Source organism: Chiloscyllium punctatum, unplaced genomic scaffold (assembly GCF_047496795.1).
Source record: "Chiloscyllium punctatum isolate Juve2018m unplaced genomic scaffold, sChiPun1.3 scaffold_121, whole genome shotgun sequence".
In the NCBI taxonomy this organism is placed as follows: Eukaryota; Metazoa; Chordata; class Chondrichthyes; order Orectolobiformes; family Hemiscylliidae; genus Chiloscyllium; species Chiloscyllium punctatum.
This window is the reverse complement of record NW_027309855.1, coordinates 229429-253046: the sequence shown is the minus strand read 5'-3', so window position 1 is coordinate 253046 and position 23618 is coordinate 229429. Positions and strand designations below refer to the sequence as shown.

Below are 23618 nucleotides of genomic sequence, written 5' to 3'. Positions count from 1 at the left end.
TTGGAATTATGGTCGGCATGGACTGGTTGGACCACAGGGCCTGTTTCCTTGCTGTATAACATTAGGACTCTAATCCTCACTAACTCTAAATTCCTCCATCCTCACAACTCTCCCGATCACTGTCACTTCATCCAGCCTCACAACTCTTCCTGATTTATATAATTCCTCACCAGCCACAGAACGCTCCCTATCTCATGTCCTCCAGTTTCTCAGATCTCTGCGATATGTGCCTTTCTTTAGCTCCAGCCTTGAGGATGCCCTCATTCACTCCAATTGGTTGGAGGACAAACTGGTACAACCTGGTCCTCCAGTACTGCCCTCTGCCCCCTATTGGCCTGCGCTGATATCAATCATTCGGGGCCCATTGTGAGGTGAGTGGTGGGATCCTCCCTCTCTCTGCCCTGGGATGAGCTTCAACATTCACAGTCAATGGGGGCAGTATCACAGAGCACAGGGGCTGGGGCTATTCAGCACATTTGGGATGTACCCTCTTCCTCTGGAGATGCTGCAAATCTGTCTCAATTCCCTTCCCCTTTGCCCATAGCCCCCCAAATCTTCCCTTAAAAAGTAAAATTCTAAATCTGATTATGAATAACTGCTGAGTCTGTGTCCAGCTGCCATTCAGACTGTTCCAGATACTCAGAACTTACTGAATAAAATAATGTTCACATATTCACATTATTTGCCAATTACCTGAAAACAGTTACTAAAATTGTGACATTGTTAACAATTCCCCTCACTCTGCAGATTAGATATCCTAGAAACAAATTTGCACCTGGTCAAAATCACTGCTTAACCTTCTCAGCTCCAAGGACAATTATCTGTGCTTCTGCTCGCTCTCCACAAAAGAGGAACACATCTTATTTTCATTTATTAGTGTCATAGAGATGTACAGCACAGAAACAGACCTTTGGTCCAATTTGTCCATGACAACGAGGAATCCTCAACAAACGGAGTCCCATTTGCCAGCTATTGGTCCGTATCATTGGAAACTCTTCCTATTCACGTACCCAATCGGATGCCTTTCAAATGTTGTAATTGTATCAGCCTCCACTACTTCATCCGGCAGCTCATTCCACACATACACCACACACAGCTTGAAAACTTTGCCCCTTAGATCCATTTTAAATCCTTGCCCTCTCAACTTTAGTCCATGTGATCTTGTTTTGAACCCAACTAACTGGGGGGAAATGACCCTGGCTGTTCACCTTATCCATGCCCTTCATGACTTTATTGATCTCCATGAAGTCACCTCTCAGTCTTTGCCTCTCCAGGGAAATTACCCCTGGCCTATTCACCCTCTCCCTGTAGCCCAAATCCTCCAACCCGAGCAAAGTCTTTGAAAATCTTGTCTGAACTCTTTCAAGATTCACAACATCCTTTCCAGAACAGGGAATTTCGAACTTAAAACATAATTCCTGAAATGGCTTAATCAATGTCCTGTCCAACCAGAATTTGACGTCCCAGCTTCTGAACTCAATGCATTGACCAATAAATATAAGCATAACAAACACCACCTTCACTAGTCTGCCTACCTTCGACTCTACTTTCAAGGAACAATGAACCTGCACTCCATGGTCTCTATGTTCAGCAACATTCCCAAGGACTTTACCATTAAGTGTACAAGTCCTGCTCTGATTTCCTTTCCAAATTCCAACAGCTTACATTTGTCTAAATTGAGCCCAGTCTGCCATTCCTCGCCCCAATGGCCCATCTGGTCAAGATACTGTTGCATTCTGAACTAACCTGCTTCATTGTCCACTACACCTCCAATTTTGGTGTCTTCTGTAAACCCACTGACCATATCTCATATATTCACATCCAAGTCATTTATTTAAGGACCTAATACCCATTCCTGCAGGACAATGCTGCTCACAGGCCTCCAGTCCGCAAAGCAACCCTCCATCACCACCCTCTGCCTCCTACCTTCAAGCCAGTTTTGTATCCAAATGGCTAGTTCTCCCAACATTCCATGTTATCTAACTTTGCTAACGAGTCTGCTATGTGGAACATCGTTCAGTGTCCATATAGACAACGTCCACAGTCTGCCTTCATTAATCATCTTTGTCACATCTTCAAAGAAACTCAATCAAGTTAGAGAGAGAGAATTTCCCACACACAAAGCCATGTTGACGAGCCCTAATCAATCCTCGTCTTTCCAGATACATGTAAATCCAGTCCCTCAGAATCCCTTCCAACAACTTACCTACCACGGACGTTAGGTTGACTGTTCTCTTGTTCCCTGGCCTTTCCTTACCACCTTTTTAAAATAATGGCACCCATCTTCCAGCATCTCACCTGTCACAAACAATGATATAAATACCTTAGGGAGGGGCACTGCCAACACCTTCCTAGCTTTCCACAAATTTCTGGAATACACCTGATCAGGTCCCAGGGATTTATCCACCTTGCTACTGTTTAAGACATCCAGTACTTCCTCCTCTGTAATATAGACACTTTTCAAATTATCACTATTTATTTCTCCAAACTCTCTAGAATAGAATAGCATAGTATTTCTCCCACCTCCTGTTGTTCCATAGATGGTCTTGTTGATCTTTAAGGGGTCCTATTCTGTGTCTGGTTATTATTTTATCCTTAAATTATTTGTAGAATCTCTTTGGATTCTCCTTAAACTATGTCCTAGAGATATTTCAAGTCCCCTTTTTGCTCTCCTGATTACCCTCGAGTATATTCCTGTAAAAATGTGATCCTGCACTCTCAATTCCGCCGCCTCTGCCATATCTGCTCCCAGGAGAAGCAATTCCACTCCAGGACATCCCAGAAAGGTTTCCTCTTTCAAGGACCGCATTTCCCTCCCACTTGATCAACAATGCACTCCAACGCATATCCTCCACTTCCTGTACCTCCAACTTCCCCCCCCCCACCCCTCCAACAACAATAAGAATATAATCCCCCACTCCTCACCTGCCACCCACTAATCTCCAGTAACCTCTGCTATGTCCGCTACCTACAGTCAGACCCCACCACCAGGGATATATCTCCCTCCCCAGCCCTTTCTATCTTCCACAGAGACCATGGGATCTTTGGTGCTGATGTGCTGCCCCACGGATACCTCAGTCACTCACCCTGCCAAATGACCGAGTGAGATTATCACTAGATGGATAATCCAGACACCCAGATAATGTTCTGGGGCCCAGGGTTTGGATCCCATCACAGCAGACAGTGGACTGTGAATTCAATAAAAATTTGGAATTAAGAATCTATTAAAGACCATGAATCCATTGTTGATTATTGCGAAAAGCAAAACTCATCAGATTCACTAATATCCTTCAGGCAAGGAATCTGCCATCCTTACCTGGTCTGGCCTACATGTGACTCCAGACCCACAGCAATGTGGTTGACTCTTTACTGCCCTTTGGGCCCAGCCAGTGACACCCTCATCCTGTGAATGAATAGCAAAGAAGGTCAAGTCTTGGAAACAACCATACTGTTCTTACGGATAAGTGATCTCTTAGTAAATTTGCTTCTCAACTCCCTGCTGACTATTGGGGAAGTGGGGGGCAGTCAACATTACCATCCCAATAAGGAGATCATCCCTTTCTTATTTCTCAGTTCCACCTGTATAACCTGCCTGGATGTACTCCCAGGAATACCCTCTTGAAGCCCAGCTGTGATGTTATCCCTAATCAAAAATACCTCTCCCCCTGCTCTGTTGCCCCCTTTCTATCTTTGCTATAGCATCTATACACTGGAACATTAAGCTGCTGGTCCTATTCATCATTACGTCATGCCTCTATAATTGCTATAATATCCCAGTGCGATGTTCAAAACCATACCCTGAGCTCCTCTGCCCGACCTATCGGGCCTCCTGCATTGAAATAAATGCAGTGAAACTGCTCATTCTGTGCCTTGCCCTTGTCTGCCTTGACTGTTTGACGTCTGAACTGTACCAGCGTCGGACCGAGCTCTTCCCTCACTCTCTCTCTAGGTTTACCCACATTCCTTCACTGGGTTAATGCCTCCTGAATAGCACTAGCCACTGTTCCCTTCCAGTGCCAGTACAATCCATCCTTCTGATGGAGGGCAATTCTACCCCACAAGAGATTCCAATGATCCAATAATGTGAACTCTTCTATTCCTATGTCATTGATACCAATAAACAACAGCCTCTCCTCAAAATGGTTATTCTCCCCTTTAAGAATATTGTGCTCCCTCTCTGAGGCATCCTTATACAAAAATTACACATCCGAATAATAAACCTTACACTCATCAGGTCATCATAAAAGGATTACAGGACACATTGAAGGTTTGGGGAGACCTTTTGAGAGAATGCGATGATTCAAAGGAGAATCTTAAAGCAGCAAATGGGATTGATCTGGAACACAATACTCACACACACAATGCGAATATCCATGTCCTGATATACTGAGTAATTCAATTAGAGTTTAGCAGAATATTTACTGAGATTACCATCTGAATGTCCACCTGTAATATCCTGTAATACAAGTTTATAAAATCTATCACTATCAGTTCAAGTTAGAAACTCACACCATCCCCTCCTCGTGGCCCAGGATTACTGTACATATTACCCTTGAGGACATCAGCAGTCAACTCAGAGGGAAATCTGTGGGTTTCTAGGAGATTCCAACTTGAGATCTCATGTGACTGAACACAGCAGTTCTTTGACACATTGGAGAAAATCATCCAAGCGTCAGGGAGATATGGGGAACAAGAATGACTTTCTTTTCTTTCATTCCGTGCTGCCGCTCTGCCTCATCAATAAGACATGGGTGTGAAAGGCTAATGCCTAACGATGGGCAAGTTGTCTCCATCCTGACCAATGGGTAGGAAGATCCTCCCAATCACTCCAAAGCGTATCCCTAAAAAGATAGCAACTCTGTCTGCTTCCCACTGCCCAGTGCTCCCAGTAAATGTTTGGAAGAATGGGAAGGGGGGATATCTCCTAGAAAAGGCATAACTGTAGAGGTCTAAGAGGGTTATGAAAATAGAGAGATGCACAGGAGAAAGAGGCAACAAATTGCCAGATGGGGTGTAACTTGGGAAAAATAGGAAATTGATCATTTTGGAGGAGATAATAAAAGAACAAAGTACTATTTAAATGGTGGAAACTGTAGAAAGCTGCACAACAAAGGGACCAGGGGTAATTGTTCAGGAAACACAGAAAGCTACCACACAGTTACAACAGGGAATCAGGAAGGGGAATCGAATGTTTTGTTTCAAAGTTTTTCAGTATTAGAGTTTGGAGTCTCTACCTGAGAGTAATGTGTGGAAGTGCTGGTGAGACCACCATATCTGCAGTAATGAGAGCAGTTTTGGTCCCTTTAGATAAGGAAATGTGTCACGTTATTGGAGGCATTTCAGGGAAGATTCAATGAGATGATCCCTGGTTTGGAGGGATTATCTTTTAAATAAAGGCTGAAAAGGTTGGGACTCTACTCACTGGATTTTGGAGAAAGAGAGGTGATCTCATTGAGACAGATGGGATTCTGAAGGGGTTTGACAGGATAAATACAGAGGGGATGTGTCTGAGGGTAAATACTGAGAGGGGAGTCTGAAACCAGATTATGAGTCACGGAATCAAGGGTTCTGTTTTGGATTCAAGTTTAAGGTGACACAGACGTGGGTAAGGGGTTTCAGTAGCAATGGAGTTGGGGTGAGCAACATTTAAGAGATTGGAGTTCCCGGTGTTGTGATTGTGTGGATGTCTGATCAGAAGGTCACCTTGAGGTCAGATATAACAGCAATATTGTGAAGAGTGTCGTTCTGCCTCAGAGAGTTCCCAGTGGGTGGGAGGGGCTCAGCAGAAAGGTAAAGGTAAGGCAATGGGTTTAACCATGACAATGTTTCATTGGAGGAAACTGCAGCTAATTCAGTAGTGGGAATGTGATAAGCAGTTTGATAACTGAGTAACAGTGGAGTAATGGAGAGGGATGATGGGGAGGGCGAGCTGGGCATCGTCCGTGTACATGTCAAACCTAACACAGTGTTTTTGGATGATATCACCTCCTGGCACAATGTACGTGAGATACAGGAGAGACCAAGGATAGATCGTTAAGGGACACCAAATGCAAGGAATTCAGAAAGGAAAAGGAGAGTGGAGATGGAGCAGGATTTTCCAACAATGGTGAGGTCAAATATTAGTTTTTCACAGAATGGGAGAGAAGGACATAACCAAAAAAAGACCAACAGACAGAACAAGGAACAATATCTATGAATTGGCAAAGGGGAGTGATGAGGCGGCAGCAGAGGAAAGAGAGTTGGAAAGGGAGTTTAGCGAGATTAGGGTAAAGGGTCAAGGTGAGCTCTGATAAGGCTTGACAAGACACTGGAGAAAGATGTAGGTTTCGGACAAAAACCAGGAACACCACGTGAGGCAGTTTGACTCAGTGGGCTAGTGGGAGGGAGAGAAGCAGCAGATCGGATTATCTCAGTCTTAGTGACAGAGAAACTCCATGTGCTCCTCACTCGTTGTTGGAGGGGAGGATGGAGGAGACAGGATGATGGACAGTGTTTCACAAAGAAACCAAACCAGGGTTAGTGATATTTAAAATGAGTGAACAAACCTGATGTATTTAGGTTTTATCCAGAATATTAAAACAAACGACTGAAGTCCTGATTCGAATCCCATCTTGGCAGATGGTGGAATCTGAATTCAAGAAAAAAAAACAACGTATTAGGAATCTCCTGATCTCCATGAAACAATTGTCAATGGCGAAACAAATCCTGCCAACCTGACAGCGGCCCAGCCAGCTACTCACTGTACTGATCACTGCAAAGTCTCAACACAGGAATGAAACTGGATGGACCAGTTGGCAACTAACAAGGCACCAGAAATTACAACCACAGAATCAGCCCTCTCGATGGTGCAACGTCCTCCTCACTAACATATGGTTTTTGGTGCCAAAATGTGCCGAGCTGTCTCACAGACTAGTCAAGGTACAGCCTGACATAGTCATACACATGGAATCATCCCTGACAAAGATAACCAGACACCACCATCACCATCCCTAGATATCGAGAGTGTGGTGCTGGAAAAGCACAACAGTCAGGCAGCATCCGAGGAGAAGGAGAATCGACGTTTCGAGCCTAAGCCCTTCATCAGCCTGACCTGTTGCGCTTTTCCAGCACCAGACTCTTGACTCTGATCTCCAGCATCTGCAGTCTTCACTTTCTCCTGAAATCTCTGGATATGTCCTGTCCCACCGGCAGGACAGACCAGGCAGAGGTGGTGGCACAGTGGTCTACAGACAGGGAGGATTTGCCCTTGGAGTACTCAGCATTGGCTCCAGAGACCAGGAAGTCTCATGGCTCCTGTTGATTACCACGTCCCGTCCTCTCTTGGCTGATGGATCAGTTCTGCTTCATGTTGAACAACATTTGGAGGAAGCACTGAGGCAATAAAATGCAGTCAAACGTACTCTGGGTACAGGATTTCTATATCCACAATCGAGACTAGCTCTGCAACAGAATTACTGACTGAGCTGCAGGTCCTAAAGGATATAGCTGCTCAACTGAGTCTGCAGCGGGTGGGGAGGGAACCAACAAGAGAGAAAAACAAGAGTGATCTCATTGTTATGAATTGACCAGCGGCAGATACATCTGGCCATGACAGTATCAGTAAGCGCGACCATCACACATTCCTTTTGGAGACACAAGACTTGGCTTAAAGTTGAGAAAAAGCTCCATTGTGTTGAATGACACTATCACCGTTCTAAATGGGACAGACTTCGAAGAGATGGACGATCTCAAACTGGGTATCTCTGAGGCACTATGGGACATCAACAGCAGCAGAACTGTAATCTGTAATCTCATGGCTTTGTAAATCCTGCACTCACCCATCACAATGTACAGGAAAGGAGGGCATGCCATGAGCAGCACCAGGCAGACCTAAAAATGAAGTGCCAACCTGTTGAAGCTATCAAACAGGACTATCTGCACATCAAACAGCATCAGCAGCAAATGATAGAGCTAAGTGATCCTACATCCAATGGAACAGATCAGAGCTCTGCAGTTCTGCCACACCCAGTTGTGAACGGTGATGGACAATTAAACAACTCACTGGAGGAAGCATCACAGATATCCCCACCCTTACTGATGGAGGGGCCTCACACACCCATGCACCAGATAAGATGACAGCATTTGCAGCAATCTTCAGCCAGAAGTGCAAAGTGGGATGATCCATCTCAGCCTTCTCCAGTGGTTTCTAACATCACAGATGTGAATTTTCAGCCAGTTCGATTCAGTTTGAATAACATCAAGAAATGGTTAAGTAGTGCAATGGTTACGGGCCCTGCAAATATTCTGGCAATAATACTGATGGCTTGTGCTCCAGAACTTGCCACCCACCAAGTCATGTACCCCTCCAGCACTGGCACCTATCTACAATGTGGAACATTGCCCAGGGATGTTCAACACAAAAACACAGGGCAATCCAACCCAGCCAATTTCCCTCTATCAGTCCACACTCGATCAGCAGTAAAGTGATGAAAGTAGTCATCAACAGGGCAACCAAGCAGCAGCTGCTCAGCAACAGCCAGCTGAGCGACACTCATTTAGGCTCCACCAGGGCCACTCAGTTCCCGATTGTGTTACCGCCCTGATTCACAATCTGGCCACCAGCTGAATCCCAGAGGCGAGGTGAGGGTGACAGCCCAGTCCCACTCCAAGATCACTAATTCTAGCTGATTCCACCCTCATCTCAGCTCATTTACTAAAACTCTCATCCACCTTGTGTTATCTCCAGACTTCATTTTCCAAACACACTCAAGGCCAGCTTCCCACATTCAACCTCACTGTAATATCAAGAAAGTCTAAATTTCTGCTTGTTGATTTATCAAAAGGCTCCTAATTATAATCAACATACAGCCATAGAGAGGTACTGCAAGGAAACAGACCCTTCGGTCCAACCCATCCATGCCGACCAGATACCCCAACCCAATCTAGTCTCACCTGGCCAATATCCCTCAATTTAAAATTCTCACCCTTGATTTAATTCCTGGCTGTGATAATCCCTAGCTCCCTGCACCACACACACTTTGAGACCTCGACAACCTATTTTCTTCGAGACTCCCAACCATTTGTTAATTCATTACTTCACCTGTGTGGCTGTTTCTACAGTTGCTGAAGCAGCATGGTCTGAAATTTGCAGCCAAAACCTCTCAGGTCTGCTTTCCACCTTTAAGACATCCCTCAAAATCTGCTTTTTGACAGTGCTTTTGGTCACCTGACCTAATATCTCCATCTCTGGCGTAATGTCTAAAGTTCTCAATAACATTTTTGTGAAATTATAAGCATGATAATAAAAATACAAACTGTTGTTGATTTGGACATTATTTTCAAATCATCACTGTTGCTGAGTGAATAATCGATAATGCCACTTACCCAACCACATTGTAAGGAGCACCTTCACCACACAAACTGCAGCTGTACAAGAAAGTCAAACATCACCCTCTCCACAAGCAACAGGGCTTTGGCATTAATCACTGGTATCTGTGGAAGGAGAAACACAGTTGATGTTTCAGGGAGAGCAAAATGGATTACAGGGAATGAAAATGGTACAGAATTTGATATTCAGAAATGGAAGGAAAATACACTTGCTTGTTGGAAAAAAGAATTCTTGACTGTCAAAAGTATTCAAGAAAAAAGTAATCTGATAATAGAGCAGTACATGGTCAGGGGCTGGGCTGCAGTGAAAAACTCATTTACAAAGGGTCTATAAAAGTAATAATACAGGAGTAAACAGACCAAAAATACACCCATGGTTCGAGACTGAGGAAGCTAGATCTGACAAAGTGGTTATGAGGGAGCCCAGAGGTGAATCAGAGCAGTATTGGCTGCTATGATCCCAATGACTCTGTACTAGACAAAAGGCTGCACATGCGCCTGGCTGCACCTTGCCCCCTACAAAGATGGCGGCTCCGACCGTGTCCAGTGAATCGTTGTCCCGAATAAAGATGGCGGCGCTCACTCAGACCTGCAGCCGCGCTGAGGCAACTCTCTATTTACTGCAAACACGGGACTGGGACGTTCAAATTTATGTTTTCCGTCGTGCACAATTTGTTTGTAAAACTTCTCCGCTCATAGCAACACAGTTTTTATCCCATTTCCCTGTTTATTTCTTTCCTTACCGTATCCTTTCTCTCCATAACTTCCCGAGCATTCATTACAGCGACTCTGCGCCGCGCGCAAGGGTGATCACATGGTTTAGTTTAGCTCCGCCCTTCATTCACTTTGATTGGTTGGAGGACCAACCTCCCCTAGGTCCTCCAGATCCGCCCACCGACCTTTCATTGGTCCAGTACTGACATCAATCACCCGCGGGTCATTTGTTGGCTAGAGCATGCGCAGTGCGTCCTGCTTAACTAATATGTTGGGTAATGTGATGGGAGAGTTTACTGAGGGTCAGAATTCCCTTTGTGTGAGCTCTGCAGTAGATTTCCTTTATTCATGGAGGGAATTGCCTTCCCACTCATGACTGTATAGCTGTAATTGATGAATCAATGCCATCTGAATCAGTACATAAACAACTCATTTTCACTGCTTTTCACAACATCTTCTTTAGCACATTGTATCACACTCTTCTTTGAAAACAAAAAAAACATGAAACGGAGCCTCAAGGAGCAGGCGTAGGGCATTCATTCCCTTCAGCTTGTTCCCCCATTCTATCAGATCATGGCTTGGCCAACCCAGACCTCAACACTTCTTTTATGCTTGATCCGCATAGCCCTCAACTGCTCAATATTTCAAAAGTATATCTGCCCTCTTTTAAAATAATTTGAGATAGAATCACAGATTCCCTACTATGTGGAAACAGGCCCTTCAGCCCAACAAGCCAGAACAACCCTCCAAAGAGTAACCCAACCATTCCCCTCCCACATTTAACTTTCACAAGTTTTTGGGCGAGAAAATTCTAGCCATTATCTGAGAAAAAAAATCTTTACTTTTCCTAAAATGAATGTTCCCTTATGTAATGTCCCCTGGTTTGAGACTTCACTGGTGCTAAAAGATCTAGTCAACATCTACCCTGTCAAGCTCCTCAGAATCTTGTTTCCATAAGATCACTTCTGCTTATCTATTCTTGATAGGCCAACCCTTTCGTCCTCAAAGCAGCTAAGTGAATCTTTTTTGAATGGTCTCCGATGTTAGTTTATTCTTTATTAAATATGGGAGCTAACATTGTATACAGTACTCCAAGTGAGGACTCAGCAACAGCCAATGTGGTTAACCAATCCTCAGTCCATGATAATACATTACGCTGATACCATGAGCTCCTAAATTGTGCAATTAACTTTTATGTAGCACCTTATCATTTACATTTTTAAAATCCAAATACAGAGCATCATTGGATTGCCCTTTTTCAGTCCTGCTTGTTCTCTCCTCAATGAACTGTCATAAATTTGTCAAATACAGTTTCTCTTTCACAAAACCCAGTCTACCATGTTTAATGATAAGCTTTTCTAAATATCCTGCAATTTCTTTCTTTAATATTTGACTCTGTAGATTATTTCAGTAAATGTGCTAAGTACGATTCCCCTCTCTTAAATCCATGCAGACTCTGTCCAATCCTGTCTCTGTTCAGTAAGAAATTTGACTGTTCTCCAATATAGTTAGTAAATGTATCTGTATTTATTTTTAAAAACTGATTACTTACAAATGCTGGACCCATGCAATATCAATGAATTAGTGACTCTGAATTGGGGTTATAATTTTTTTTGTTAGTTCCTTTTCATACTGTGTTATGCAGACAGCACCAAGTGATCACTCTTAATTGTGAGGAACTTTGAAAATAATATATTTTAAAAATGACATCCCAAAATGCTGCCTCATTAGTGTGCAAGGAGGATTTGCATTCAATAGTTTGCAGATGAAATTGAACAGATTTTTGCTGCATTTTGGCCAGACTGCAGGTTACACCAAAGTGGCAACTCTGTTGTCAAATTCTTACTTGACACTGCCCGAGGCGATACTGATGGGACTTCACTTTGCCATTCTTGTTCACCAGCTTTATTTCCAGGTTTAATCGTGTAATCATTCTAGAGCTTGTAATTTTAGACAACTTCTCTTTTAGGAACATATGTAAGTATCATACTGAAATGTTGCACTGAATGGTACCAAATCTGAAATTAGTCTCTAATCTGACCCTTCTACAAATGTATTGGCATAAGTCTATGTCAGTTATTTTTCTGAAGCCTATGATTCCTGATGAAGGGCTTATGACCGAAACATCAACTCTCCTGCTTCTCGGATGCTGCCTGACTTGCTGTGCTTTTCCAGCATGACACTTTCCGACTCTAATGTCCAGCTTCTTTGGTCATCACTTTCTCCTTTGATCAACAAAAATTATTCTTGGTTTAATCTTCTCAAAAGTGCAATAGGAACCAATTCATGAAATTCAGATATCGCACATTTACCTTAACTATGTGAAGTCTAAATTATTCTAGTAATTGAAACCGTGCTGACAAACTTGTGCAGTATCAGTGCCTCACCTTTACAGTGTTCCCAGATATCACGCAGCTGCAGTATTTTGTTTTGCACTCAGCTATATGATGTTCTCACTTGTTTCTTTGTGAAAGATTACAAAATTAACTTGGATGAATGAACTTATGATTTCTTTAACCAATGTTGGGAGAAAAAAATGTCAGTATTTCAAGTGCTGATAAAGTAAAATAAACTGATAATCAGTAGAAAGGGTTTAAGATGGATATGGAACAAATGCTGACAAATGGGACTAGATTAATTTTGGATATCTGGTCAGCATGGTCAAGTTGGACTGAAGGGTCAGATTTTGTGTTGTACAACTGCGACTTCATTCTCACAATTATTCAAGAAGTTAAATACTTCGAGGAGGAAAAGGAGAATTTATGCAGAGAATGCACTTGAAATGATGATTGAGGTATATCAAACTCACATTGTTTCATGACCTTTTCCTCTGGGTTCTTCAATGAACAAACTTGTTTTGTTATCTGAATAAATATGTATCATGTGATTTGTTCGCACAAAATATTTCATTAGGATCTGGTGAACTATTAAGAAGTGTTCACGTTTAAAATTTAGGTAGCGTGATTGTTAAGCAAGAAAAGGTTGGCGTTTTACTCCCACTGAATCATTGCTCTATAAAAGGTAACAAGCTTTTTATCTGTTCTGGGCACTGAATATATGGAAGTCAATTCTGAAGGAAAAAATCCTCGTCGGTAATGTTCCCACATATGTGGAGTAATTGCTTCTGGTCACTCTTCAGGTTATAGAGGCTCAGAAAGAAATGAGTTGGCCAAAGTTAGGAACATCATTTGGATGGACTATGCTCATTGGGGAAACTTGCAGGATCTGTAGAAGGAACACGTGTTTCAGAGTGTATGCAATAAACCTGAACATTGTTATTTTTTTCACAGAGTTTGTGACCCGACTGGAGCAGCAATGAAGCTCGTATTGTTTTTTAAATTTCCGAGCTTGCCAAATTATTGTTGGTAAATGCAGGTGACTTTATCAAAGCACATTTCACACTCCCCAGCCAGGAATTTGGTCCCAATTCTGTCAGTCCATCCATTCCTATGGATAACAGGTATTTTAAATGTGAGCACTCCATTTAACTATTTGAATTGAATACTTCAGTGGTTACATCCTCTTGGATTCTTAATTTCAAATTACTCAATGTGATTTTTTGTCCCCCCTGAATTTGCCAAGCACTGGGCAGTTCTGGAATATTGTAAAACATTTACAATAGATGCATTTACACTATTGAAGGCAACCTGGCAGATTTGAATACCATTCAGGTAGTCAACAATAATACATAAGTAACTTTATGAATTGCTTACTGTACACCAACAACACAAGCCAAGTATTAGTGAGACCACAGATTGTCTCCCAAGGATTCCCAAATCTAAACAGTGCATTCCAGATATGCTCACTAACACCATCTGGGAGCAGTCTCCCAAAGTGCTCCCAGAACTTAGAAAGCACATACACTACCCTCCAAAGATAAATCTGCTGTCACAGGCTTCACTCTTATTGAATACAATGGCATTCATTATCCAGTTCTTTAACGTGACAAATGAGCTTACAAACAATTTATAAAATACTTTAAATCCTGAAGAAATGTGATGTCAGCCCTTTGTAGAAGTGAATGGAAAGTGTGATGTTTGCTTGAACGTTGGCTCTATGTATCAGACTGATCTGAACCTTTAGCAAGATGTGGGATGTTTCCCACACACTTTGTTTAAAAAAGGAAAGATTATGCTCTGAGATTTAAATGTTCGATCAGGTTTAATAAAAACCCTTCCAAAAATTGAGTTTGACTTCAGCTCCTTTAAAGAGACATGCTCTTGGCCTTCAATTTTGTGACATGTGATCATTCTTTGGTAAAGGTGGCTGTGTGTAACACTGCAGGATGTTGTGCTGAAGTGCCTCATTGGGTGGAGGAGCTTTATTACTGGTGTAACTTGGCTAATTTTGAGATGGAATATTATTGTGAGTTAAATCTTGTTTTTAAACCGAGACGTGCTTGTGTAACTCAAGTGTAGAAACTATGCTCATGTTTGCAATGAACCTTTCACTTTTGGAGATTAGTATTTTTCCAATCTGTTTTGTAAATAAAGTTCACTATAGAAAGCACAGTGCTGGAGAACATCAGGTCCAGCAGCATCTCTGAGGGGAATAAAACATTGTAAGCTCCAAGTCTCATGACCTTTTGTCCGTTCAGATGAAGAGTCAGTGAACTTCAAATGTAACATTTTTTTCACTTCACAGATACCCTCAGAACTGCTGAGTTTCTCCAGCACTTTGTTTCTGTGGTTGAGATCTCCAGCACGTACAGTTTATTTTTTTGTTATAGATCCTGTGATTTGACTTGGGGAGCGAGGGGCTGCAACTGTGACCAACGAGGATAAAACTCCCTAACCACGGAAAACAAACTGGTTTTTTATACTTTGCAAAACACGACTGTAAATAAGAAATGCAACTTTACTAAGTGTAAGAAGGCATACCACCTGCCTTGTCTCAAACTTGCTACTCATCTTTGAGGACTAACCTGTCAGAATTGTGTTTGCTCCCTTCCTTTGAGATCACAGTCCACAAATGTCCCAGTTCCAATTCCTGGGCCGGGCCCGGTTACCACATTGCAGTGGGTTGGGGAGCTTTGTGTCAGCCTGAAGTTTTTGTTAAGAGCAACATTGCAGGTTGAAGTTGACGGTTTTGCCTAATATTGTGTAATCAAACTTGGAGGAAATCCTTCCGAATGTATTGATTAACTGGGCTGAGCTTGTTTACATGCAGCCCTGTTAGTAGTGCTGTAATATTCTCAATTAATAATCACACAACACCAGGTTATAGTCCATCAGGTTTATTTGGAAGCACACTAGCTTTCAGAGCACCGCTCCTTCATCAGGTGATTGTGGAGGGCACAATTCTAAGGCACGGAATTTGTAGCAAACATTTACAGTGTGATGTAACTGAAATTATCCATTGAAAAATACCTTGATTGTCTGTTCAGTCTTTCATTTGTTCGAATACCATGATAGTTTCACTTCTTTCATGTGTAAATTACAAATCCTTTTTTTTAAAGTTGCATTCCTGACAGTGGCCCACCAAATCACTCATTGTATTAGTCACTGCACAGACTCAACAAAGAAATGAAACTGGATGGACCACATTGTATTTTCTCGTGCACTGGAAAATACAACCACACAATCAGCCCTCTTGACCCTGCAACTTCTGTCTCACTGTGGTCCAACAGCAGCAGCAGAACTGTACTCCAGCCCAATCTGAAATCTCATGGCCTGGTATATCCCCCACTCAACCATTAACATCAAGTCAGGGGAATCAACCCTGGTTCAATGGAGAGTTCCGCAGGGCATGCCAGGAGCAATACCAGGCATACCTAAAAATGTGGTGCCAACCTGGTGAAGCTACAGTGCAAGCAACACCAAATAGAACTATGTGATCAAACAACCAATGGATCAGATCTGAGTTCTGCCACACCTAGTCAGGAATGGTGATAGACAATTAAACAACTCACTGCAGGAAGCATCACAATATCCCTACCCTTACTAATGGAGGAGCCTCACACATTCATGCAACAGATAAGACAACAGCATTTTCAGCAATCTTCAGCCAGCAGTGCCAAGTGGATGAGCCTTCTCTATTGGTCCCTGACTTCACAGATGTGAATTGAATTGGTTGAAAACTCATTTCAAATCAGATCAAGAAATTGACAAGTAGTGTAAAGGCTATGGGCCCTGCCGCATTGTGGCAATAATACTGATGGCTGTGCTCCAGAACTTGCTGTAAATGTGTAGCTGGAAAAGCACAGCAGGTCAGGCAGCATCCAAGGAGGAGGAGAATCGATGTTTTGGGCATGAGCCCTTCTTCAGGAATGAGTTCCTGAATGCTGCCTGACCTGCTGCTCTTTTCCAGCAACACATTTTCAGCTCTGATCTCCAGCACCTGCAGTCCTCACTTTCTCCTCCAGAACTTGCTGCCCACCAAGACAAGTTGTGCTCCAGCACTGGCATCTGGGAAACATTTCCAAATGTCAGTAGTGTTGTTCAACATAAAAACGCAGGACACATTCAACCCAGCCAATTTCCCTCCATCAGTCCACACTCCCTCAGCAGTGAAGTGTTGGAAGTTGTCATCGATAGTGCTGTCAAGCACATGCTTACAATAACCTGCTCAGTGACACCCAGTTTGTGTTCTGCCAGGGCCAATCAGCTTCTGAGCTTGTAATAGACTTGATTCACAAACTGACAAACAGCTGAATACCACAGCTGAGGGCAACAGCCCAGTCCCACTCCAAGACCACTATTTCGACTTCATTGATATCACCTGACCTCACCACAGTCTCAGCTCATTTACTGAAACTCTCTTTCATTATCTAAACCCACTCCTGACCAGCATCCCACAATCACCCTCCCTATAATCTTCAGAATATTGAGAACTCTACCGCCCAAGTATTCACTTGTACCTGCTGATCCATCAAAATGCTCCCATTTATAAGCAACAGCAATTTACTTTCACACCCTTGACTTAATTCCTGGCTGTAATCATTCCTATCTTCCTGCACCACACACCCTTTCACATCTCAACAACTCATTTTAGTTCAGACTCTCAATGATGTGTTTATTTTTGGGTTCAGCTGTGTGACTGTTTCTATAGATTCCAAGGCAAAATGGTCTGGAATTCCTACCATCTAAGATCTGCTTTCTTCCTTGAAGTCATTCCTGAAAAATTGCTTATTTGGTAATGGTTTTGGTCACCGGATATAATATTCTCCATCTGTGGTCTTATGTCAAAAGTTCTCAATATTTTTGTGAAATTAAAAATGTGTTGATTTGTACAGATATCTTCTACTCTTCACTATCTCTGAGTGAATAATCTGTAATATCTCCTACCCAACCACGTCGTGGGAGCACCTTCACCATACAAACTGCAGCAGTACAAATAAGTCAAACATCACCTTCTCAACAGGCAAGAGAGCTTTGGCCTTGATCACTGGTATCTGTGGAAGGAGAAATACACATCATGTTTCAGGGAGTGCAATATGATTTATAGGGAATGAAAATGGTGCAGAATTTGACTGGCAGAAATGGAAGGAAAATCCACTCACTTATTGGAAAAAAGAACTCTTGACTGTCAAAGATATTGTGGAAAAAATAACCTGATAATGGGGCATATGGTCAGGAGCCGGGCAGCAGTGGACAATTCATTTACAAAGAGGTCTGTGAACGTAATAGTAAAATACTACACAGAGCAAAAATACACACGAGAGACTGAGGAAGCTAACAAACAAGTGGACATCAAAGAGCCCAGAGATGAATCAGAGCAATGTTCACTTTTATGATCCCACAGTCAGAGATGTCCAGCACAGAAACAGACTCTTCAGTCCAACCCATCTGTGCCAACCAAGTATTCTAACCTAACGTATTCGCATTTGCCAGCACTTGGCCAACATCCCTCTGAACACTTCCTATTCAAATGCCTTTGAAATGTTACAATTTTAGTTGCCCTTTAGGCTCCTTTTAAATTCCCCTCCACCCCCCACCCTAAACCTCTATCCTCTAGTTCTATGCTCCACCAACCCTTGTCTAGTTACGGTATCCATGTCCCTCACGATTTTTGTAAGCCTCTAAAACATCACACCTCAGCCTATAACACTGCAGCGAAAATGGCCCCAGCCTATCATGCCTCTCCCTGCAACTCAAATCCTCCAACGCTGGCAACATCCTTGAAAATCAATTCTCAAACCTTTCAAGTTTCAGTGCCTCCTTCTGAAAGGAGGGAGACCAGAACCGCACACAATATTCCAAAAGTGACCTAACCAATGTCCTGTCCAGCTCCTTTACTCAATGCTCTGACCAATAATGGGAAGCATACGAAATGCCTTTTTCGCTATCCTATCGACCTGCGACGCTACTTTCAAGGAACTATGAACCTGCATTCCAAGGTCTCTTTGTTCAGCAAGACTCTCCATGACCTTACAATTCAATGTGTGAGTCCTGCTCTGATTTGCTTTTCTAAAATGCAGCACCTCACATTTATCTAAATTAAACCCTATCTGGCACTCCTAGCCCATTGTTCCATCCGATCAATATCCCATTGTACTCTGAAATACCCGTTATCACTGTCCACAATACCTCCAATTTTGGTGTCACCTGCAAACTTACTAACTATACCGCCTCTGTTCACATCCAAATCATTTAAACGAATGACAAAACAAATCCAGAAAAAAATCCATTTCTCTGGGTGTGAATATGCTCTGTGTAAATCCTGCCCTATGACTGTATACCAGAGAAGGCTGCACATGCCTCCCGCTGAACTTTGCCCCCTACAAAGCTGGCGGCTGCACGAGTCCAGTGAATCGTTGCCCCGAATAAAGATGGTGGCGCTTACTCGAGTCAATCGCGAGATGAGGCATTGTCCCGTTTACTGCAAAAACGGGACTAAGTTTCAAATTTGTATTTTCCGATGTGCACCAAATGACTATGAACCCTCTCAACCCATACCAACACCATTTCCCTCCCGCTTGCTGCTGTTTATTTCTATCTTTACCAACGGCTCTCCGTCCACACATCCCGAACCGACCGCGAGGATGATCACGTGGTATAGTCTATTCCCGCCCCTCATTCATCCTGATTGATCGGAGGACCAACTGCCCCGCCAGGTCCTCCAGCGCTGTCTCTGCCTTTCCATTGGTCCGCCTCTGACATCAATCACCTGGGACCCATTGTTGGCTGGAGCATACGGATTGCGTCGTGGCTTTTGTTGCTGGTCATGAGTTACAAGAGTTAAAAATGACACAACAGCATCTCAAAACCACCTGATGAAGAAGCTTCCAAATAATCCTGTTGACCAATAACCTGGTGTTCTGTGAATTTTACTTTTGTCCATCCCAATCCAACACCAACACCTCCAAGTCACGAATGAGGGAGGGATGTATAACAGAAGAACTAGGAACAGGAGAAGGCCTTCCTGCCCTTCGAGCCTGCTCTGCCATTCAATAAGATCATGGCTGATCATTTCGTGGACACAGAACCATTTACCCACGTTCTCACTGTGTCCATTAATTAATTACGTTTTTAAAAATCTAACCTAGCTTTAAAAACATTTACTGAACTAGCATCAACTACTTCCCTGGGCAATGAATTCCATCGAGGTCAAGAAGTTCCTGCTCAATTCAGTCTTAAATTTGCTGCCTCTAATCTTGCGATGATGCTCTCTTGTCCTTGCTTCACCTGCCAGTGGAAACATCTCTCTATTTCTATTTTATCCATTCCATTCATTATTTTATATCTTTCCATTCTTCTGAATTCCAATGAATATAATCCCAATCTACTCAGTCTCTCTTAAGCCAGACCCCTCAACTCTGGGATCAACCTAATTAACCTCCTCTGCACCCTCTCTCGTGCCAGTACATCCTTTCTCAAGTAAGACGACAAAAACTACATGCAGTACTCCAGGGGTGGTCTCACCAGCACTCAAATACAGCTGGAACATAACCTCTGCCTTTAAACACATTCCTTTCAGCAACGAAGGACAAAATTCCATTTGCTTTCTGAACTGATTGTTGTACCTGGTGACCAACCTTCATGCAGAAGGATGCTCAGGTCACTCTGCAGAGCAAATGATGCAACTTTTTAACATTCAAGTGATTTTATTTTTAAATGTTACTACAACCAAAGAGTATAAACTTTATACTTACAAACATTCTATTTAATTTGACAGACCATTACCCACTCACTCAAATGTATCTTTGTTGCTCTGCAAAGTTTCACAGTCCTCCGCTCACTTTGTCCTGCTAATCATCTTGGTGTCACATGCAAACTTTGACACCCTACATGTAGTTCCAACTCCAAATCATCTGTATCAGTTGTAAATAATTGCAGTCCCAACACTGATCCCTGAGGCACACGACGTGTCAATGATTGTCAGCAAGAATAATACTCATTTGTCCCCAACAGTTTGCTTCCTATTAGTTTACCAATCTTCTATCCATGCTAATACTCTACCGCTAACGCCATGCACCCTTATATTGTGCAACAGCCTCTTGCACAGCACCTTGTTGATGGTCTTTTGGAAATCCAGGAACACTACATCCACTGGGTCTCCGTTGTCCACCTTGCTTGAAATGTCTTCATAGAATTCCAAAAGATTGGTCAAGCATGACCTGCCCTTCATGAACCCATACTGCATCTGTACAATGGACAATTTCTATCGAGATTCCCTGTTATTTCTTCCTTGATAATAGACCCAAGCATCTTTCCCACTACAGAGAATAAACTAACTGGTATATAATTCCCCACTTTTTGTCCACCTCCTTTTTAAAACAGTGGTGTCACTTTTGCTGTTTTCCAATCTGCTGGGACTGCCACAGAGTCCAGTGAATTTTAGAAAATTACTGCCAGTGCATTTGCTATTTTTCCTGGCATCTCTTTTCGTACCCTGGGAGGCATTCCATCAAGGTCAGGAGACTTTTCTATCATTAGCTCAATTACCTCCAAACAGTCCAAAACTAGCTGTTCCGTAATAATGATAGTTTCCAAATCCTCACCTACCTTTGTCTCTTTGCTAGTTACCGGAAAGATATTAGCATCCTCCACTGTGATATCCCATAACTAAATGCTTCTCATTTTCCAAAGGACCAACATTTACTTTAGCCATTCTTTTCTCATTATATATATTTATATAAACTTTTGCTCTCTGTCTTTATAGTCTGTGCTAGTTTATTTTTCTCATGTTCTATATTACTTTTCTTTATAGCTCTTTTGTGGCTTTCAGTTGACCTTTACCATTTTCCCAGTTCTAGTTTCATGCTGTTTTTGGCCACTTTGTACACCTTCTCTTTCAAATTTGATTTTCCAGAATAGCAACCCGATTCTCCAAGCATTTCACATACTCTTTCTTCTTGCGACAGCACTCTCGAGCTGCTTCCCTGTTTTTCATGAGGCAGATTTCACATTTATGAGTGGTTTCTTCAGCATTCTGGGACTGGCTTTGCAGGACTGGTGAAGATGCCATAACCATTCCCTGGCCAGCAGTGGAGTTAGGAGTTTTACGGATCTTATAGGTTTGGACATCTTCAGCAGCACCTCGTACAAGCACTTGGCTGCCTGGCACAGAAGGGCTTATGCCCAAAACGTCGATTCTCCTGTTCCTTGGATGCTGCCTGATTCCTGAAGAAGGGCTTATGCCCGAAACGTCGATTCTCCTGTTCCTTGGATGCTACCTGACCTGCTGCGCTTTTCCAGCAACACATTTTCAACAAAGATTTGCTGTCCATCAGGGCTCTGTGCATACTGTACAATGGCTGCTCCAACCTTGGCTGTAGCTGCGTTGGTCATTGTTAGTGTCTGGAGTCCTTGCACTCCATCTGAACCATTGTTGGCCAGCTGAATTGCTCCCCCGCTGTGTGATAGCAATGTATTGTCTGCTGATAGTCTGATAGATGGGTGTCTGCATCGTCATTGTAGTAACAGTTGAGACAGACTCTTCTTCTGATTTTTCCTCATCAATTTCTTGGTACACCAGGGGATCAGAAGAAAGTTTATTCAGGATTTTCCTGAATGAAGGCCGTCTCGATAGAATTTCTCTATGTTTCTGAGAGCCAGTTATGCTATCCACAGATTGCTTGGAGTCCTCACATTCAGATATAGTAGAGATCTGAACAGTCTGAACTGGAGGGGACTGTATGACTGAGGACTGAGCTGCTTGGATAACTCCTTGCACTTGAACAGTCTGCCCATTCGGCAAATGCACTGAAGTTACTGCTGGACATGTCGTTGATTGGATCCCAGGCATGGTTACCTGCGTGGTCATGTTATATATTAATTATCCAGATGAAGGGACTGGGGGCATTCTAGCGAAGTTTGCCAATGATACGAAGTTAGATGGACAGGCAGTTAGTACTGAGGAGAGTGGTCCAGGAAATGGCTGATGAAATTCAACGTGAACAAATGCGAGGTCTTGCACTTTGGAAAAAAGAATACAAGCATGGACTACCTTGTAAACGGTGAGAAAATTCATAAAGCCAAAGTACAAGGGGATCTGGGAGTGCTAGTCGAGGATTCTCTAAAGGTAAACATGCAGGTTGAGTCCATGATTAAGAAAGCGAATGCAATGTTGTCATTTCTCTCAAGAGGGTTGGAATATAAAAGCAGCGATGCGCTACTGAGATTTTACAAAGCTCTGGTTAGGCCCCATTTGGCGTACTGTGTCCAGTTTTGGTCCCCATACCTCAGGAAGGACATACTGGCACTGGAGCGTGTCCAGCGGAGATTCACATGGATGATCCCTGGAATGACAGGTTTAGCATATGAGGATAGGCTGAGGATCCTGGGATTGTATTCATTGGAGTTTAGAAGGTTAAGGGGAGATCTAATAGAAACTTACAAGATAATACATGTTTTGGAAAGGGTGGATGCTAGGAAATTGTTTCCGTTAGGTGAGGAGATTAGGACCGGTGGGCACAGCCTTAGAATTAGAGGGGGTAAATTCAGAAAAGTAATGTGGAGACATTTCTTCAGCCAGAGAGTTGTGGGCCTGTGGAATTCATTGCCACGGAGTGCAGTGGAGGCTGGGACGCTAAATGTCTTCAAGGCAGAGATTGATATATTCTTGATGTCACAAGGAATTAAGGGCTACGGGGAGAATGCGGGTGAGTGGAGTTGAAATGCCCATCAGCCATGATTAAATGGCGGAGTGGACTCAATGGGCCAAATGGCCTTACTTCCACTCCTATGTCTTATGTTCTTAGGGTCTAATTTGATCACTTTCCTTAGATACCCATTGCCGAGTATACCTTTTCATACAGTCCTTCCTTTTCACTGGAATATATCTTTGCTGAGCACTTTGTAAAATGTCTTTGAAAATCTTCCACTGCTCATCAACTTCCCACCATAAAATTTTTGTTTACAGTCTACATTATCCAGATTCTCTCTCATTCAATTGTAGTTCCCAGTGTTCAAGCACAGGACCCAGTTATTAGATTTTATCTTCACACTCTCCATATGTATTCTAATTCAACCATACGGTGATCGCTTCTTCCCAGGGGATCCCTAAGTCTGAAGTCATTAATTATTCCTACCTCATTGCACAGGGCCAGATCTTGGATAGCTTGCTCCCTTGTCAGTTCCATTTCATACTGTTCA

General features: G+C 42.8%; 1 long non-coding RNA gene and 1 pseudogene across 10 annotated transcripts in view; both read right to left on the bottom strand.

The window, feature by feature from the left end:
• The window catches only part of LOC140471564 (uncharacterized), a 56627-nt gene extending 46428 nt beyond the window's left edge, over positions 1-10199 (bottom strand). For 2 of the 10 annotated variants that reach the window (XR_011957089.1, XR_011957093.1), the window contains exons 1-4: positions 10110-10173; positions 9364-9471; positions 6546-6628; positions 3317-3403 (exon numbers count right to left, since the gene is read on the bottom strand). This is a non-coding gene — a long non-coding RNA (uncharacterized lncRNA). Of the gene's footprint in view, positions 1-2206; positions 2299-3316; positions 3404-4354; positions 4457-6545; positions 6629-9363; positions 9472-10109 lie in introns of all 10 variants that reach the window. The other 8 variants (XR_011957094.1, XR_011957090.1, XR_011957091.1 and 5 more) reach the window with 8 other exon arrangements.
• A 6572-nt stretch (positions 10200-16771) lies between these two features.
• LOC140471567 (cyclic AMP-responsive element-binding protein 1-like) lies at positions 16772-22380 on the bottom strand (annotated as a pseudogene).
• Between the last annotated feature and the right edge of the window lie 1238 nt (positions 22381-23618).